The sequence below is a fragment of the Bos mutus genome, chromosome 3, assembly GCF_027580195.1.
Source record: "Bos mutus isolate GX-2022 chromosome 3, NWIPB_WYAK_1.1, whole genome shotgun sequence".
NCBI lineage: Eukaryota > Metazoa > Chordata > Mammalia > Artiodactyla > Bovidae > Bos > Bos mutus.
The window spans coordinates 10,154,425-10,163,704 of NC_091619.1; the positions used below are offsets into that span (position 1 = coordinate 10,154,425).

The 9,280-nt window shown below is 46.1% G+C and overlaps 1 long non-coding RNA gene across 1 annotated transcript; it reads left to right on the forward strand.

Moving 5' to 3' along the window:
* The first annotated feature begins 5,367 nt into the window (after positions 1–5,367).
* LOC138985644 (uncharacterized) lies at positions 5,368–6,439 on the forward strand. Its single transcript, XR_011462690.1, has 3 exons — positions 5,368–5,549; positions 5,992–6,108; positions 6,296–6,439. It is a non-coding gene; the product is annotated as an uncharacterized lncRNA (long non-coding RNA).
* The last annotated feature ends 2,841 nt before the right edge of the window (positions 6,440–9,280 follow it).

Consider the following 9,280-nt stretch of genomic DNA (forward strand, 5'->3'; position numbering starts at 1 on the left):
TGCGGGGTCCCGGCTGCCCCGACGCCCGCCCGCCCCCGCCCACGCCCGCCCCCTCTCTCCCGCAGGGCGCGCGGAGAGCGTGCGCTCCTAGAAGGCAGCGGGCGCCCCCGCTAGCTCCAGGGCCCTAGCGGAGGGCAGGGAGGGGAGCGGCGCTGCGAGGAGTGGTGCCCACCCCGGGCCGGAGCCCCCCGCCCCTCGCCGGAGAGGAGGAGGCGGCAGCGGTGGCGGCATGGAGCCGGGGGAGGGCGGCGGCGGCGGCAGCGCCCGGTCTGTCTGCCTCCGCGGCGGCAGCGGCAGCAGCCGCCGCCGCCGCCGCCGCCGCCGCCGCCGCTGCATGAACCTCTGCACCGCGGCGGCCCCCGCGTGCAGCGCACCCAGCGGCGGGCGAGCGGGCGGCCTGAGCAGCAGGCGGAGGCAGCCGTGGCAGCGGCGGAGACCTGCTCTCCCGCCGGCCCAGCCCTGCAGCTGGGCCGCTGCGACACTCCTCTGCCGGGCCGCCGCGGGCTCGGGGCCGCAAGGGGCTGTGACCCAGGGTGGAAGGCCCCACGGGCAGGGCAGTCCGGGACGAGATCCGCGGAGGAAGCTGGCTGAACGCCATGAGTTTTGTCCCTCTCCGGCTGCCGTTCGGGTCGGGGTTGGGGGGGGTACTGTGTAAGGGTGGGGGTGTTTAAAGGGCCGCCAGCGCTGGGGTGGGGCCCGACACGTGGGTCTCGGGAGGGGCGGGGCTGCAGTGGGTGGTTCTCCAGGGGTGGGCTTGGGGGTTGCGGGGACCCCTTCTGGGGTGAGTGGGTGGGACCGAGAAGGGCGGGGCGCTGTCCAGAGTCTGGGTGGGAACCCGGCAGTGAACCTATGGGGCAGCCTAAGGGTTAGGGGAGCAGCTATATCTGAGATTGGCCCGTCATTTATAATGTAGTTTGTTAAGAATTAGGCTTGAGCTCCCCTAGTATTTTACCCTGAAGAAGGCCGAAGTCTGGGCTCCAGTATGGTGCTAAATGCAGTGAATTTACGTCTTTCCCTGACTGGGTTTGCCCTGGAAGCTTTTCTTTGCACCACTCTACATGGTGAGGGTATCCAGAGAATTCATCCGTGCCCTAACACGCCAAGAGTTTTGGTTGAAGTTCGAACTCAGCTTCACTCATCATCTGTCTTCATCCAAATCTTTTCCTTCTTAGAAAACCGACTTTCAGCAAACCCCTACCCACTGGGAGATTAGAACAGTAGTGAACGTACCCTAAACGCTGCATTTTGAATGTAGCTGTGTCCCAAGACGGGTTATGCCTTGCGTTACAGACTGGCTGCATTAGAATGCTTAGCAGCCTTCTTGAGGTTACCCAAGGTGACCTGTGACCTGTTAAGTACAAGGAGAACTTGAGAACATTTTTGGAACCGGGCTGGATTTAAATAGTAACTGCTTAATGATACAAGTCCAGGGCCATTTGTAGTAATCCATCTGTCCTGTAGAAATCCTGGATCTCAGGGACCTGTTGTTTCCTTTACTTGTGCTTTGGTGACTGGCCCGCAGTAGCTGCACAGCAGTTTCTGTGAGTGAATGAATGAGTGAACAAAAAACAGCATCGCAGTAACTGTTTAGTGGAGACTGCCACCACAGATGTTGGACATTGTGTACAGTGTGATGCCCTGTGTCTGATATTGTGCTCTAAAATACCAAAAAAAAAAAAAAAAAAGCAAATGGTTTTACTGGGCATTTTTTTCCCATTTGTATTTTTAAAGCCAGTACCTTCTTTTTAAGTACTTCTTCCATGGTCATTGAGCATTTGTTGGATCCAGTGTCCAAGTATGAAATATTCTGACTTAGGCTGCACAGGACGCTGGTTAGAGTTAGTCTTTAGCTAAGGACAGATGTGATGAGTAATTTAAAAGTCAGTTGAGATCTAAAAGTACCCTATCCTTATTTTAACTTTCCTGGCACCTTGATTCAGTTTAGAGTTAACAAAAAATGTAGTTTTTGCCCTTTGATAACATGCTTCTCTCATTTTACCATGTAACCACCAATCTCAATCGCTGGTCCTTCCATTCAGCAAACACTGACTGCGTGGCAGGAGCCAAGCATCGTGCTAAATACTAGGATTCAAAGACAAGAGCTTGTGGATCACAGGAGAAGAACCACGTTCTTGCTGTGAACTGTGACACGTGCTTTAATAGCATGTTTTCAGGGCCACAGGAGCCCAGATAGAGGAGCCACTGAGAGATTCACACGTGGCTTTCCTGAAGCAGTGGCATTTGAATTGAATCTACAAGGTCTGGTAGAAATTCGCTAAGAGTACAGGAGTGAAAAGGCCAGGCAGCACAAGAATTGGATAAATACAAAAATGCATAGAGGTATGAAAGAACACCGCATAATTAGGAAAATAAACAGCTCACAGTCAATGCAATTCTCAAAGTGTTATGTGTAGACCCATGGGCATCAGACTCACTGGCCAGGAACCAGTTATTGATGGAACCATATTTTTATCTTCAGTGGAAACTAATGAATGCAAGATTTGCATTTTGAGAAAAATTACTCTCTATCAACTTGGGGGATAGAGGAAGGACAGGTTAGAGGCACTGTGTCAGAATATTGTGATGCCAGATGATTTGGGTCTGAGCTAGGGCAGTGCCAGGGGACTGGAGAGGCCCGATTGCTTTTGAGAGTCATTTAAGAGGTAACATCGATTTACTTGGTAACTGATTAGATGTTAAGAGAAGAGTCTGGCCAGTTCTAAGTTTTCCAGCTTCAGCAATTAAATACATGTGATCCTAATAGCCAAAACAAGGTGACAAGTGGAAGCAGATTGAGGTTGTGTGTTGTCATGTTAAGTTTGAGGTATTTTGGGGAGGGGGCCAGATTGAAGTTTCAGTGGTTATTAAGTTACAGGAAATAGACTAAGGGAAAAGCATTCAGTTGGGGGAATTTAGTTATCTATGTTGATTTGTCAGGCTGCAATTTTGTGGATAAATATTATTCTTTGTCTTCTGGTAATACATACTGAGCCTTTATAAACAGGGAAGGGCAATAGTAGTCTTCTCCAAATTATAAGAAAATCATATAATAGAGAATATATCTTATTTTTCCAATTTAAAATGAGAGTGTGTTATATCCAGTAGAGTGCCAATAAAATAAAATTCATTATTCACAGACGTGGACCCCTGACATTCTCAAAGGGTTCATCCATGACCTTACCAGAATCATGAATATCACCATGACTTATAATTTCCACTATAAAAAGCAGTAAAGTGTAACTGAAAAATGTAAGGGATCTTTTTTAGACTCTTAATGGTTCTATAAATATGGGGCCAAGGTAATTTCTAAAGCTTCTTAAATAAATTTTGCCATTAAAATAAACTCTTTACTTCATTACATCTGTACCTTATTAACTCCATGTTTCTCTGACTCTGCAAAGGAAAAAAAGTTAATCACAGGGTGAGAATTACTACATAGATGCCAATGAGAAAAGAAGAGGTAAGCTGTGCTGGGGCACAAATGCCAGGTGTGGGGTGTGATCCATTCACTAGTAAATGGCTGGCAAGTACACTCTGGCCTCCTAGCAGACCATTCAAATTTGTGTCTCAGCAAAGTATCTAACTACAGGGATGTTTCAGGTCACTCAGTAGAGACTATTTTTGTTCATTAACACTCAGTCTGCAAAGAGCAATGGGCTGCTGCATGTAGCTCAAACCAGAGTCCTCAGAAGTGTGACGATGCCTCTCTGCTGCTCTTGTAAGTTTCTCTTTCTCTCTTGGTGAAGTCTCCCCTGCCTCTGTGAGCATCATGTACCTGCCTCTATTAGCATCTTTCCTGCTGTTTCATGGTTGTTTGCTCACTCTTGTCTCCCTCAGCAGGCTGTACACTTCTCAAGGGGATGTGTCGTCTGCCCTGTTGCCCAGCCTAGTGCCTGGCACCTAGGAGCTGCTCCATAAATGTTTGAATCACTAAATTTATTTTTTTAATCTGATAAAATACTATTTCCCATAACTTAACTATGAGCACTGTCTCTTTACTTACATTAAGCATATATTTTTATATATTTTTAATTAATTTTATTTATTTATTTTTGGCTATGCTGGATCTTCGTTGCTGCATGAGGGCTTTTCACTAGTTGCGGTGTGTGGGCTTCTCATTGTGGTGGCGTCTTTTGTGGAGCACGGTTCCAGCGCGTCAGGCTCAGTAGTTGTGTCTCAGTAGTTTTGGTGCATGAGCTTTGTTGCTCCATGGCATGTGGGATCTTCCTGGACCAGGATTTGAACCCGTACCTTTGGCACTGGCAGGCGGATTCTTTACCACTGAGCCATCAGGGAAGCCCAATGAGCATATATTTTTTAATCTACTTCTTTCTGCATGGCACCTCTTTGTCCCCCACCCACTTTGTCTCTCTCTCTAGCATCCCTGCTGCTGCTGCTGCTGCTAAGTTGCTTCAGTCATGTCAGACTCTGTGCGACCCTATAGACAGCAGCCCACCAGGCTCCCCTGTCCCTGGGATTCTCCAGGCAAGAACACTGGAGTGGGTTGCCATTTCCTTCTCCAATGAATGAAAGTGAAAAGTGAAAGTGAAGACGCTCAGTCGTCTCCGACTGTTAGCAACCCCATGGACTGCAGCCTACCAGGCTCCTCCATCCATGGGGTTTTCCAGGCAAGAGTACTGGAGTGGGGTGTCATTGCCTTCTTCGATTAGCATCCCTACTTGATGTCAAATTGACATCCTTTGTCTTGAGCACTATTATCTCCTCTCAAAGGTTATCAGTTCTGAACACCAAGAAATGGAAAAGCTTTAATGACAGGACCTCGGAGACAATCATTCCTTGTGAATAACTTCATTCGAGTTTATTCTCAGGGCACACACAATTCCTCCTTTGTACTTCATGCTTCTGATGTTCTTGTGCATGACAGAGCCTCTCAGTTCCCCGAGTGAGAGCCCTAGCGCGCACTCTCCAGGATGCTGGCCTCTGTATCCCCTTTACAACTGCCTCCCTCAGCCTCCAGTGACCCCACACTCCATGTTTCTAGAAGCTGGTCAATCTCTGACTTTATTTTTCCTATCAGTTGACTCATTACTCAATTTGTTAAGTGAGCTTTTTGGAAACTCTGGGTCACAAAGGCCTATTTTCTAGTTGATCTTGGTAAGAGTTTTCAGAGACTGTAACAGACCACCAAAAATTGTTGAGGAATTACCCCTGGAATTTCTTAAAAGGGAGATAATTTCTATTTGACTTAGATGGTCCGAAGGCAAGCAAGGGGTTAACTGAATCCTCAAGGTCTTAGAGAATATGATTAAAGAAACGACTCTTCCCTGCAGGGGCGGTGGGGGGGCGGGGGCGGTGGGTAAAGCTCTCCTACCGCCACTTCAAGTCAGAGTAACCAGTTTCCTTTCCAGGCTCGGCTAAGAAGCCTTACAGGAAACAGGAAGTGGACCCTGGCAATGGACTCAGGCTGCTTTGCTGAATGCGTTCAGTCCAAGGTGCAGCAGCTTCTTCAAGTGGCCAATATTCATCAAGTTTTTCTAGTAGCCTCGCATTAAAATAGGCTGCAGAGACTACCAAGGATGGCCTAGTTGGTGAGCTGTCTTGTTGAATGTCACTTGTGCCTGTCTTTGCCACAAAATCCTTTTCTCAGTCCTTATATGCAGGGCTTGATGCTCTTCTTCTTTTTTAAATACACACAGCATGTGCTTTTAAAAAAAATGTTTATTTGGCTGCACTGGATCTTAGTTGCAGCATGTGGGATCTAGTTACCTGACAAGGGATTGAACCTGGGCCCCCTGCATTGGGAATACAGAGTCTTAGCCACTCGACAACTAAGGATATCCCTTGAAGGCTTTCTTTTAATTCCAGGATTCTGCAAATCCCAGTTCTCTTGGCTTCTCTGACTCCTCTTACTTCCTGCCTTCCCCCAGGGTATATTTCCTAAGGAGCCCTCCTCCCCAGCCTGAACTCCCTCAAGGCATTTACTCATGTTTCTGGTTTTAACTATTATTTTCAAAATTATTTATTATTCAGTGATGTCTGTGTGCCAAGTTCTTCCCTCCAGCCCAAACATTTCCTGAACTCAACACCAGCTTGTCCATCTGCCTCTAGATGTTTCTGTGTGGATATACTGCCAACTTGTTCATCTCGGTGAGTTGACACCTCTCTTCCTGCAAGCCAGGGTCTCCTCTTGATGACCTTGTTTCTAGGTGAAGCTTCCTCCCTCTCCATTTTTGCCATTCTCCTCCCACACATCAAGGCAGAGCAAATTTTGATCCTAATCCCGCCTATTCTAGAAATTTCGGGTATTTTTTGTTATTATTTGAATTCACCACAGGTTTTTGAGTTGGTGTTGAAGTGCTCCATTGACGGAACTCCAAGCAGTGCTTCTAGCCCTTTTTCTCTACTTCTACTATACCCTGGATTTCAAGCCAAGCAGATGGCTCACCCGTCCCTCAAGAGGTCGCCATTCTTTCCTCTTCTCTTTGTAAGTTATGTTGTTGACTGAATGTTCATATCCCACCCTGCTCCACACAATCATAATAATAGCAATGGTGTATGTCTCATTGATTCCTCCTCTAGGTCTGTGAGGCAATATCATTATCCTGTCTTACAGACAGTGGTGCAAAGAGAGTAGGAACCTGCCCCAGGATCAAATAGCAAGTGGCTGTGTCAAGATTCAGATCTCTGTCTGACCACACAATCTGACCCCCTGACTCATGAGAACTTCTGCAAGCACTTCAGCTAGATATGATCTTTTCAACCCCTGAACTCCTGCTCAGAGCATACATTGGACACTGAATAGCTCATACATGAATGAATAGAATAATAGCAATTTTAATAGCTTTATAAGATTAAAGGAGAAGAAAGCATTAAGGATAAATCCAGATTTCTGGGCTAATTTGAGAGAAGGAGAGTTTGGTGGGTTGAGGGTTGCAGTGATCTTGATATCGGGATATAACCGCGCATCCAAATGAAGCTACCCCATGGGGAAGTCATTGATGAGTGTCTTGTCTGAGTTGTCATTTTAGAAATTGCAGTTTATTTTGTTTATGCATTTTAGACCGCACAGCGTGGCTTGTGGGATCTTAGTTCCCTGACCAGAGGTTGAACCCGTGCCCCCTGCAGTGGAAGTGCAAAGTCCTACCCACTGGACTACCAGAGAATTTCCTGGAAATTACAGTTTAGTGCAATTCCTTCTATCATTTTTCCTTCCTTCCTTTTATGTCTTTTGTCTTCTCTTCTTTATTTTCCTTCAGAAATATCATTGAACCTTTTTTTAGTATCTGATATTATGATGGTGCTTAGAATTGGATATGTAAGATACTACATCCTGTTCTTATGTTGTTCATAGCACTCACCCTTTTAAAAATACTATTTATTATATATCTTTCTCATGAATACATTATCATCTTAAGTTTGTGCCTCATATTTAATTTGATTTTGTGTCTTTAGTTCTAAACACAGTGCCTGGCAAATAGTAAATGCTCAAATGATATTGAGTAAAAAGTCGTATGGTGCAGAACAAAGGAAAGGATATTTCGGGTTGAGATCAGTGCTCCTTAAATTGTAATGCATGTATAAATCCCCTGGGGATCTTGTTAAAAGATTCTGATTCAGTAGGTCTGGGGCGGGGGCATGGAGGGGCCCAGAAATGAGATTCTGCCTTTGTAGTCAGTTTCTAGGTCCTTGTTATTCAAAATGTGGTTTGTGGACTCATAGCATTGGCAGACAAGTTGAGAAGCATGATGGAGAGGATGGTGTGTAAGGGAGAAGTAGGAAATTTAGTGCGGCAGAGAATAGCCCCTGAAAGGGCAGGCATGGGGATTGATGAGCCCAGAAAGGAGGTTAGGACCAGAGGCCATGGCTCCCAGTCATGTCTGACTCTTTGCAACCCCATGGACTGGAGTCCACCAGGCTTCTTTGTCCATGAGGATTCTCCAGGCAAGAGTACTGGAGTGGTTGCCATGCTCTCCCCCAGGGAATCTTCCAGGGGGATTGAACCCAGGTCTCCGACATTGCAGGCAGATTCTTTACCAGCTGAACTACCCAGGAAGCCCAGAGTCAGACATACTTGAGTTCTAATCTCAGTTTGGAGAAGTACTGGTGGTACAATGTCATTGCTCCTAATTCTCACTTTCCTTGTTTACACATGAGAACAGGGAAAGCAAAATGTCTCCTTCACAAGGCTGCTATGAGCATTAACTTGATGTAAATTTTCTAGGTCAATGCCTGGCCCATGGTGGGCACTCAATAAATGGTAGTGATCATCATTACCAGGGTAGGTGATGGACAGTGTGAGTCTGGGCAGATAGAGAAAATATCATTTCTGCCTATAGGGATTTCTAGAGTGGATGAATCATCCATGTGTTAGGCCTTCTGGCTATTGCCTCTCCCTTCTCTATTTTGGTCATACTTCCCTGGTGGCTCAGATGGTAAACGCGTCTGCCTACAATGAGGGAGACCGGGGTTCAATCCCTGGGTCAGGAAGATCCCCTGGAGAAGGAAATGGCAACCCACTCCAGTACTCTTGCCTGGAAAACCCCATGGACAGAGGAGCTTGGTAGGCTACAGTCCATGGGGTCGCAAAGAGTCGGACACGACTGAGAGACTTCACTTCTTTAGAAGCTTCTCTATTTTGGCTTCATGACTCAAGGGGATAAACTGTAAACTGATTTCACGGCGTGAGGCCCCAGGTGAGATTTCTACTCACAGTAGATCAGGTCAGGAAACACCCTTAGCAGAAGGCAGGCACCTGGATTTGCTTTGCTGTCAACCACATTTCTTTTAGACAACTTCCCTTTTCTCTTCTTACTTCAGTCTCAGGTTATCCTGCCAAATTCCAACTAATCTTGGAAGAGATGTGTCTGACCAAATTCTTTCATGTGGGTCAGACAATAGAATTTGTTGGAGCAACAATTTGGTGCCATTGTCTATCCACACATGATTATTTTTCATTAGTTGCTGTCCAGCTCTTGTACTGTGTGGGAAGCAGACCCCTACTTGTCCTCAAACACACCCTTCTCCAACTCCTTTGTCTCTATTTGTGTTCAGTCCTCATCATCCAGAGCACTAGTCTCCAGGACAGTCTCCACTGGAGGAGAGGAAGAAAATAATAAAATTCCTATTTTATTTGTGTTTTATTAATGACTATACAGTATCAGTGTTGTGGTACTGATGGATACAATTTATAATCAAACAGGCAAACCCATATGGCAACTACTGATCTTTTATCTTTGCAATTGTCTAATTGCAATTCCTTCTAACTGGTCTTGGCTCAATCCCATCTTGTATATTACACTGAGGATTATCTCTTTTTTTT